Genomic DNA, 11,012 nt, shown 5'->3' on the forward strand with positions numbered 1-11,012 from the left:
CTAATGACAGAGCCAGAAGCATGCTCTTCTGTTCCCATACCTTTTCCAACAGAAGTCACTTCATCCACAAACCTGATAAGGTGCTTCATAAGATTTCAGTCTTTCTGCAAGATTGCTGAATATACCAATCTGTGTTAAAGACTAATTTTCCTACAGAGTCTCATATTCTAACCACATCACCTTTTGTTTCCCTTGTACCCAGAAATTACTTTTGTACACCAAACCTTATGCTTTGAAAATACTACCAAAAGTAGCTTCTGTTCCAGACATGAACAGAATGCGTGAACAGACACGCATAGCAGCCTCCACAATTGTAACTTTCAGAAGAGCTTTAAAGTGCCCCCAAAATGGTATGACAGAATGAGTCTTAAAACCATAAAAATAAGCATGAGCAAAGCCTGCCACCAGGAACATTACCTGCACATCTCTGCACTTGGAAGGTTGTCAGTTCCCTACTGCACAACAAGGATGGCTCTATCTAACAAAGCTTAGAAATATCCAGCTTCCAGCTAGGAAATGCATATTGAATTGATAGCACATGTGTCCCTATCAAACACCTTTCTCTGCCCCCACCACTCCTCACATCAGATGTAGACAAGCACCACTGCTCATGACCACAGCAGCTCACACCACTTCTTGGTCTCCACTATTCCACCTCACTGACAGCTACACTTCAAAAAAGCCATAGTTAAAGCTACAATGAACTTATGATAAACCATTTTCCCTGTGGTAAATCATGCAAAACCTATCAGGGACAAGGAAGAATTCACTACTGGAATTAGTAACTGTAGTCAAGGGGTCAGAAACCAGTTCCACATCACTTTTGTGCCTGCGAAGCCACACAATGTGTGAATCTGCATCACTCCAACCAGTGCAGCACAGCAAACTTCTGTGACATCTGCTGGCCCTGATACATAAGGCCACCACATAACTAGCTAGGCAACCTCTTGACTTTTTGGGGGCTGGTGGACTAAAATGGAAGGGGAAAGCTCAACGACTAAACAGGTAAACACCACAGGGTTTTTACCCTCATCATAATAAAATTGGAGATAAAATTTAAGGGATATATACTACATCTACTCCAGATTTAAAGAGACTCTCTTGTGGACACCATGATTTGCTACTCAAGCAGAAAACAAAAATTCAAATACGCCAATAAATTTACTCCAAGTCCAAATACATTACAAGAGCCAACTATTTCACAGGCATTTTTTAAACTATAGAAAGAGGCAGTCAAAGCAATGTTTCAGTTAGGTAGAGAAGGTTGCATTAATTTCAAAAACTAAATAAAGTTGGAATCTGTTGCACTGGTTAATGAATGAGGTGACTGTTCTCAAAGATATCCACATATGTACAGATCACAGCTACCATGAACAGTTTTTACAGCACTGCTGTATAATCTCATTCAGTTATTTGACTGCTGATGGTAATTAAGGACCATAATTCATTGCTAAAAAATAAACAAATGTGAACAACCACCAAAACCTAGGCAATAGAAAAAATCATGTATGGATATTCCAGGCTTCTTGCAAAGCACTTCACTGTTCAGAGAAAATTTAAAGTTATAATAAGTTCTTAAGCATGTACAAAACATAAGAATGGAGCTGAACACTTCACAAGCACAGAGAAAAACAACAGTAACTGAGAAAGCATTGTTTATATAGAATTAGTATTTTGAACCTGAATAATGAGGAACAAGATTCACAGATTAGAACTACTGAAGCAAGAGAAAACCACAAAGTTTAAGTAGTAGAGATAGAGCCAATCCAGCCTTCTTTCCTTTGAGGCCTGCACAGGAATACAGCTATACCCTAGACTTTTTGCAGGATCTGACTCTAGTAAGGTAAGTACTTTACCATACATATTACTTATAATGCACCAAAATTGATGTAGTAGTACCAAGGTATTAAATTAAAGACATGTGCAGCCTGATTAGGGGTACTAGCTGTGATGTATTATATATGAAAATGAAACATTATGTACAAAAAGTAACAAGCATAGTAACTGATATCTACAAAGTAAAGTCACAGTGGCACATTGAATAATCTTAGGTTAACCAGACTCACTTAAAAATAGAAACCAGAGGCTGGGCTCTTCTCTCACCCCATTTTACATGTCTTTACATCCATTGATTTCAAGTGGAGTTTTTCACAATTTATGCCATTGTGAGAGGAGAATCAAGCCTTGTGTGCTTGAAAGGAAACAGCAGATATGTTTCCCACCAGAGTGCAGGGGGAGATTTTAAAATAACATAAGCATATGAACTGTGAAACCGATAGAGTACACAAGCAAAGGCAGGCAAAGAGGCTCTAGCTGGGGGATGGGAAGAAGAGAACTTGCAGCTTACCCAGGAGTTTTGTTGTCTTTTTTTTTTTTTTAACTTGGGACTGATATTAGTAAGCCAGAAGCCCAGTCACTAAACAGGCTTTAAAAAAAATGTTTAGAGAGAACTGTTGCATTTTTTTCAGACAGACATCACTGATTTATATTTTCCTACAGTTATTCTACAAAATGAGGAGCACACCATTTTGTCTGTAGAAGACACAGACTTTCCATTCCTAGAAAGTGGAGATCTGACCTATTTGCATCACCAGAAACAGTGCCCAATGATCATTTATACCCAAGCCCAAGCAGATGATCTCCCAAAACTCTTCAGGATCATCTGCACAACTAATAGTACAGTGGTTGGAAAGAGTAACACTTCAGACTGGAATTCAAGCCAGACAAAGTCCTATATATGATGTAGGTGACAAAATCACTTCATGGTTTGGAGGTATAGCAGAACAGATGCTACAGCTTTATAGTAAAATTTTTTTTTGGCTTTTCTTTTTTTTTTCTTGGTAGCAGCATGTGGTTAGGAAGCTCCTCTTTCACCACCCCACTGTGCACAAACATAATCCTTGTACTGTTCTGTACTGATTGGGCTGATTTGGGGAAGCTCACTTAAAACAATGAAGCAAGAAAACCCCCAAATATTTTCAAACTATCTCTATATCTCCACTTGAGGTATGCCTGCACAACTATGTGACAGTGCAAGGCAAACAGCTTGAGTATTTTACAGAGGGAATACAGACTTAACTCATTGTTTTATATACCATAGAAATGCAAGATTGAAGTAATTCATATTTATTCAGAGACCAACACTGACAGAATATTACTGTGACTGTTTGGAAATGCTTTTTCCACACTTCCACTCATGTGCACAACCCCTGTTACAGCTCACAGCAGATTTTAAGTCACCCCCCCCCCAGCACTCCAGCAGGAAATGTGCCAACAGTTTCCTTTTAAAAACAAGTCTTAGATTATCTACTCAAAATTACATTAGATATCAGCTGATTTAGTATGCAACAAACCAGGATGAAGGTAAATGCAAAGAATTGCACAAAGAAGGATGACTTCTACCTGCAGAAAAAAATGTTGCATAATTGAAGATGTACCTGCTGATCTTCATGAGGCATGTTCTTTCAAAGCATAAGTCTCCTTCCAGAGGTCCTCAGAAGGTGGAAAGAGACCCAAGAACAAATATATGTCCTTGAATATCCAAATCTGTTTTGCACTTAGCATTTAGGTGTTGAACACTGACTTATGCATCAACGTTAAAAAAAACTCAAACAAAACAAGTCTTAAATGAACATGAGCCTGGTATCACCCCAGTTCCTGGAATAAATCCACCAAGTATACCTTTGTGAAAGAGCCATCATATTATCAGTACCTCTTGACAGCATCAGCTCCAGGCTAATAAGACATCCACTAATAGGTAAGAGATGTTTATGAATAGACACAGCACAATATGAGGCAGACAGGGAGACATTAAAAAAAAGCAATCTTCCAAAATTACATCCTGCGAGTACTGTCCAAGCAAATGGGCTGTATGAAAGGTTGGGTGTAAAGCCTGACACTTACTAGATTCACAAACAGCTAAACAAACCATTGAGCTCAGTAATCTACTCGGCAGCATCCTTTGCTGAGAGTGCTTCTACAGCTTTTTGGCAGCTCATGGTTGAGCACAACAGCAATACATAGGCCTCCCTCTGACCCTGCAGATTTTCTCTCCAGACTTACTCTGGTACACTACCTTCCCCAGGGCCTCCCAAGATGAGGCCAATACCCTGTAAAAAGGGACCCATACTCTGGGATCTGTCTGTGGAGAGCTGCTGTAACACAACTACTGGGTTTTTTTAGGCAGTCACACTTCTCCTGAACAGTAGTACTAGTACCTCCTAGCAGGTATCTGCTGAAATCCAAACCTACACCAAGCTGCTAAGAGAACAGAACAAAGCTGCATCATGGGTAAACAACATCCTCACGAGGCTGGAAGTTTTTTGGTACCTCGTAACAGATGAGAGCCTGGTCTGCTTTCTACATGTTTGGCAGTACTCTGAGACATTCACTGGCTATTGGCCTGCCAAGCTGTTTAGGCTTGTAAGTTTCTCTGCACTTGCTTTATACTATTAATTCTATTAAATATAAACATATCCTTTGTATATATTTTTCTCATATTCCATATGCACAGAATGTGCTCATTTCAGCTCAAGGATGAATGAAAACTCAATATTTACCACACAGTTCCACTATGCTTTGCAAACAAGACTGGAAAAATGCCCTCTCACAATGAAGCGATCCATACCATCTTTCTGATGAACAAAGCATGAGGAAACAGTTCAAAGCTCTTGGAAAGCCATATGTATACTTTTAAAAAAGACATCTGCAATTCACCAGTGAAGTTCTAGACCTAGCATAATTTATTTAGCAGTTAGTATATAGAGATGCAAATATGCAAGGTTCAGACATTTCTTTAGTGCCTCCATAAAATTAATTTTAAAGTATATAAATATTCATACTTTGAACAGTCATCTCAGCATGTGAAGCTTTAATTTTTATATGAAAATACCAATTCCTGCAAAGAGTCTGAAATAAAATAAAAATGTATTAATCCAAAAGTATGCACACAAACACATGCAATTTCTTTACATAAACAGTTCTGAACTTCTGGGTGATTAACGCTTGATTACAAAAAGAGATCCTTAAAAACTATCTTCACTAATCATGCACTAATTTTTAACACACTTGAAAACAAGTCAGGTTTTACTGCTGTTAGACAAGTTGATCCACATGTGAAAGCATAAGGTGGCTTTCAATTTCTGCCGTGGTTATTGTGTGTCTCTGTTGCTACCAAAATGGGCCATGGGTGAGGGCAGTGTCCGCCAAGCCCAAGCGCTCAACGGGTTGAGCAAGAGTGCCCTGGGTGCCTCAGCAGAGCTCCTGCTGAGCCAGCACCACCACTGTCACAGGAGTGCACTTCGCTAATGACGAGATCTGGGACAGCAAAACGGGTAAAGCTGAACAATTACAGCGCCTGTGTCAGAGGTGGCTTACATGGCTCCAGCAGGGATCACAGGAATACAGGAGGGATGTGTGCTTTGAGGAACAACATAGAAGCATTTGTCTAGATACGTTTAAAGATTCAGAGACAAGTCTTTGATATCAGTCTTTTTAAGACTAGTGAGAGAAGATGCAGCTTTCCTACAAAACAAGAAGGTGCAGTCCTACCATGCAGCATGATCCAAGACCTACATTATTATATTTGTACCTGCATATATGTTCTTATTTTTTTTAAGCACTCAAACACATTCAGAAATGAAGATATTTGGACAATGAATACTCTCAAAGAAAATTTAAGGGACTAACATCACCCTGCTTAAAAAAAAATCTGTAAGTTTTATTATAAGCATCATGATACTGACATGCAGATTTTTAATCATGCTGGTTGCAATTATACAAATTAGTGTTCCAATCCACAGAGAAGTCAGTTTTCATATACACCACATTAACACAGACATTAGACAGGATTTGGCATGCTGCCGACAGAGAAGCCTAGTTCTGGAATCATGTAATATTAAGTCCGGGGTTACTTGATGCAAAATTAGAAGACAACAAGCTCAAAAAGGTGGTTACAAAAACATCATAGGAAACAAAATTATTTTGTTTATTATTATTAAAGGCAAGTAATTATATTTCAGTATTTGGATGGCAGCTGAAAATGCTTTTTTGGCATGCAACCCCTGTACAAAGCTAATATTGAGTGTAACTGGAAACATTTCTAAAAAAATTCTTATTAAAGTCAAAGACGGTAATTGCAAACTGTGGAATCTGTCCATAGATAAAAAGGGGGGCAACTGAATAAAACTGGTTATATCTGTTACAGATACAAACCTACAAGCACACTCCATAATACTCTTACATCTTAAGGAGGGGACAGAGGAGAAGAGAGAGAAAATTAAGGAGAGAAGTACACAAGACAGAACAACAAGAGCTATCAGGTGTTATAAATCAATGTTTCAAGCACAGACCTTAGACAGGAGTACACAACTTTGGTACAGAATGACTGAAATAACAGTTCTGGCATTTGCTGATGTGCAGTCCACTGGCAAGGAAAGGTCTACCTGAAAGACTGTCTACCCTAGGTTTACCAGCTAGCAAAACATTGGGCTTGATAGGTTCATAATGATCTTGAAAAGCAACTCACCAACCCTATGGCTATATTTAAGAACTTTTAAGAAGCCTTCCAGGCAGGGTTCCAAGAAAAGGTGTACTAGCAAAAAGCTGTCATTTACAGACCTTTTAAAAAATACTAAAAATGTTTGTGTTGGCTCTTACCTCTTGTATATGAGCACTTCACTCATTTTGTACATTTAAAAAAAACCTCCTTGCACAAGAACATGCTTGAGGAGTATTATCAGTTTGTGCTGAGAAGTCAAATGCTCTTTTAGTTCTGCTAAAAATATATAATGTATTTTGTGACTATTATAAATAAGTAAAATGCAAAGAGGAAGAGTTGTAGCAGGCCACCTATGAAATTTTCTTCAGTAGCTGGAAAAATCCTTTGTCAATGAACCAGCAGCCAAAGAGCTGTTTCTGAAAAAAAGCATGTAATTCTGGCAAACTGATCTGATAGTCTATCTGGGAATTTCTGCCAGAAATGCCACGACTTCAGTGTGCTATTACTTGAAAAACATGTTTCTTCCCATCATACTTCAGCCATAAGGTGGGAGGAGGAAAAGATGAGCAATAGCTGTGCTGTGTCCTTCCAAGCTGGTTCTTCCCATTATACAACTCCTAATCCAAACAATTTAAGCACACAAGTAAAAGCTACTCGTTTCTGTAAACATTTCCAGGAGCAGGACCTAAGCTTGGATGGCTTACACCAAGCACATACTAATGGCTAGAGCTAACCTCAAGTTTACTTCTGTTTAAACAGCATAAGCAAAAACCAGCATAAGCAAAAACTGAAACTTAAGCCTTAATACAAGGGGGTAAACTGAATATTGATATAAGCCACTTGGTGACTAGAGACCCATCTCAACCCCTCATTCTTAGTGCAATATTGTATAATGCAACAGTTTTCCCAGAAACACAAGTGACGTTTCTCAACTGTTAAAAAATAAAAAGTAATGTTTCAGAGCATGCTTTTACACCCCAGCAGCAGGGATCTCATTAAGATAACATAGCCACAGAAAACAGAAACACAACCCAGTTTGTTTGTTTTAAATGAAATTCATCACTGCACATCCAATTAATTCTGGAATGCATAAGACATAACACCCAAGCAAATAGAGGCTTTCAATTTAAGAGCAACTTTCAGTCTGCCCTGTTAGAAGCTGCGTATAGCAGTAATTGACAACATATTTATTACGCAAGATTCATACGACAAAGGGGAAGGACTTTTAGGCTACGATACAAAGGCTTTCAGCATTAGAAAGGGGCAAACCAATCTGCAAAAGCATAATACGAAGCAAAGCCATTTAAATTACTCTGTAAAATGTAGACATTCATTAGCATAGAAAAGTTTCACAGAAAACAATGACAAAGTAAAAGTCATCATATTTTAATATGCTAATTAATTAAATATGCCAAATGCATTTAATCTCTTATTATAACCATAGGGGGAGACAGACCAAACTCTTGAAGCTCCAAAAAGCCAGGTCATTTGTGTGCCAAGTCATTCTTCAGATCTTCTCCTCATATACAAATTTACATTCCCAACTCATAACATATGTAAGTAAAACCTGACTCCCCCTCCATTTCTCCTTCTTTGGAAGGCACTTGCTTTCTCTTGCTTCTGTACTTTAAAGTCTTATTAAATGCTAGAAATAATTCATTTGTTAGGGAAAAAAAAAAAAAACAACAAAACCCTAAAAGCACAGGAGCCATTTTGCCAAAAGCCAGAGTTAAACACCCCAGTCATTCTAAGACACAGAATAAGCTAGCTAAAAATGAGATTAATAACATTCTTGCACATATGCACAAAAATCCACACATAGTTTGTAGTCTTTAAGTTCAGATGACATTTCTAGCCATTCCTTGCCTTTCCAAACAAGAAAGGGATTCTTATGTTTACTTAAGTTTCCCCTTGCTTAATAAATCTTAAATTGAAACAGATTTTTTTGAAACAATTACCTTTTTCAGAGTTATCATACTACAGGATATTAGGAAAAACCAGACTCTCCTGTTGCTTTTACCCACATCTGACTCCAATCTTAATAGTTTAGCTATTAACCCTGTAAGGTCCTTACACACACACCTTGCCCAGTTGACATTAAAATTTTTATATGACTGATCTGGGCTTACTCATTACAAAACCTTTTGTTGTACAGAAAGAGAGCAGCTCCATGGACCTTGATTTACAGGACACAATTAACTGAGCTGTTGGCAGAACTGCACCAGCCCAGCTCATCCGGGGCTCTGCAGGCAGAAATGAAAGGATCTGTCACTGCATCAGAGTAACGGCTCTCTCCATCTCCTTTCCTTTCTACTCCCTGTGCAAGCTCATTCTGATCTACTCAGGTCTTGGGATGAGAACCTGGCCACTGTAATATACCTGTCTTGCAAAGAAATAGTACAAATTACCTTAATTCCCCCTAGAAATAGTAAGAACTACAGCTAAAGGGGAGAAAACCCCAACCTACTAGAAAAATCTCAGTACTTTAGAGTTTGCCATACAAAACATGTAGTTTAAAGATCTCAGTTACCAGCTAAACAATTACCACAGGGAATTTTGCAACAATAACGCTAGTAATTTATTTATGACTTTTTTTTAGGTTTTAGCATTTTGGGAATATGCATCGTTAATCATTAAATTTCGCTGTGTAAACATTTCTCAGCGAGCTTGTAAAATACCCCCCGCTGCGTTTCCTCGCTCTCCAGCTGACAGCATTTAGAAACACCGGTACTGGTGGGTGCTTTATTTTGCCTTCCTGGGCCACCCCCGCTGGAGTACAGCTAGAGATTCCTGTCAAAGGCCAGACTCAGCCGCCGCGGGCTCGGACCGCAGCGAAAGCGTCTGGACTGAGCCCAGCCCAGCCGACTGATAAATGGTGGCTGCTGGAGTTTGAAATCCCGCGGTGGGCACAAGTATTCTGTGAGAAGGGACTCGCGCACGATCCATAGCCCTTCCAGAGCTCTCTTCGTTAAGAAAGGAAAACACAAACATATACTTCAGCCAGGTCCGTATTTGCAGGGGTGGGTATGGGGACTACCTCCCAGTTAAAGCGGACAGCGCGGAAGACGCCGCCGGGATGGCAGACCTCGGTTTCCACCTCGCCAGGGTTCCCGCTCGGGGCCGGAGGGCGCCCAGACAAGGACGCTTCGTTCAGGATAAGGGAGAGGGCGGAGGCAGCCTGGAAGGGGGCAGTTGCCACGCACTGACAGGCAACAGCTGAGCTCCCGCATCTGGACCCTCACTCAGACCGGCGACCGCGGCGCGCCGCTCGCTCCGCCGGGCGCACCGAGCCGGCACGGCGGCGGTGCCGCGACACCTTCCCCCGACAGCCGCCGCGGGGCTCGGGGGGCTTCCCCCGCTCTCCCAAGCCCGCAGCCCCGTCCGACAACTCCGCGCAGGACGGCGCGGCGCCAGCGGCGCTGACGAGCGCCGGCTCCGGTCTCGGGTGGCTCCTTACCGGCGCGCATCGGCGATGCAAGCCCCGGGCAGGGAGCAGGACCCTCGCCGCACCGCGGGAAGGGCTCCGCCGCCACAAGCACTGTGCCGGCTGCGGACGGCGCTCCTCCAAACGCGCCGGGCACTCCGCCGCAAGCTGCCCGTCAGTCGTCACCCCGGGGAGTTCTCCACTTACCCTCCCCGCAGCGCAGCCGGACCACGGCGAAGTATTCCCGGGAGGCGGTGCGGTCCGTCACATAGACGACGGGGAGGCGGATACTCGGCTCTGTGCCACGGAGTCAGCGCCGGCGGGAGACGCGCATCTCCGGCAGCGCCGCGGAGGGACCGCCCGGAGCCTGCCCAGCCGCCCCGCCGCGACTGCCCGAGCCCCGGCGCGCTCCCCGCCCTAATGGGGCTCGGCCGCTCCGCGCCCGGGACGGCGCCGGCCGCGCTCCGCCGCGCCCATTGGCTGCCGCCCGCCGCGCCCGCCAATCGCCGTGCGGCCGGGGCGGCCGGCGGCGCGCGGGGCCCGGCGGGGCGGGGCTCGGGGCGGTGCCCGCCGGCGGCGCGCGGGGGGCGCGGCCGGGAGCGGAGAGGGGGAGCGCGCGGGGAGCGCGGGGACCCCGTTCGGAAAGGCCGGGGGCAGGCGGGCACGGGCGTCCTACGCTCCCTTTCCATCGGTCAGACGGAGCTCTGAAGCCGCCAGCTTTCATCCAGGGAGCGGGACGGGGAAAGTTAATTAAAAACTCCCGCTGCTCTGTGCAGAGGGGTGCGATGGAGCCCGCTCCGGCTGGGCTTGCGGCCCGCGGTGTTCGCGGTGGGCTGCGCACGGCCGTGGCTCGCACCCGGGCACTGCTGCAGAGAAGGCGGTGCGGGGCCCTCGCCGGCCCGGCGGTGCGGAGCCCGCAGCCGCCCGAGGGGGCTGGCGGGGGTGGGCGCGCCCCAAATCAAAGCAGCCCCGGTCTCAGCAGTAAAGAGATGGCAAAGCGAAGGCGGTCGGCATTAAAGGGACGCTGACGTAGCCAGGCACACGTATAAATCCCTTTCGTTTTGTCACTTTTGGTATCTGAAACTGCTG

The 11,012-nt window shown here is 43.6% G+C and overlaps 1 protein-coding gene across 1 annotated transcript in view; it reads right to left on the reverse strand.

Moving 5' to 3' along the window:
• PRICKLE1 (prickle planar cell polarity protein 1) overlaps positions 1–10,377 on the reverse strand; it is a 65,314-nt gene extending 54,937 nt beyond the window's left edge. Inside the window, exon 1 of the mRNA XM_068190029.1 lies at positions 10,131–10,377. The gene's annotated coding sequence lies outside the window, so the exon portion shown is untranslated. The remainder of the gene's footprint in view (positions 1–10,130) is intronic.
• Positions 10,378–11,012: the final 635 nt, after the last annotated feature.

The sequence above is a fragment of the Anomalospiza imberbis genome, chromosome 5, assembly GCF_031753505.1.
Source record: "Anomalospiza imberbis isolate Cuckoo-Finch-1a 21T00152 chromosome 5, ASM3175350v1, whole genome shotgun sequence".
NCBI classification, from domain to species: Eukaryota; Metazoa; Chordata; class Aves; order Passeriformes; family Viduidae; genus Anomalospiza; species Anomalospiza imberbis.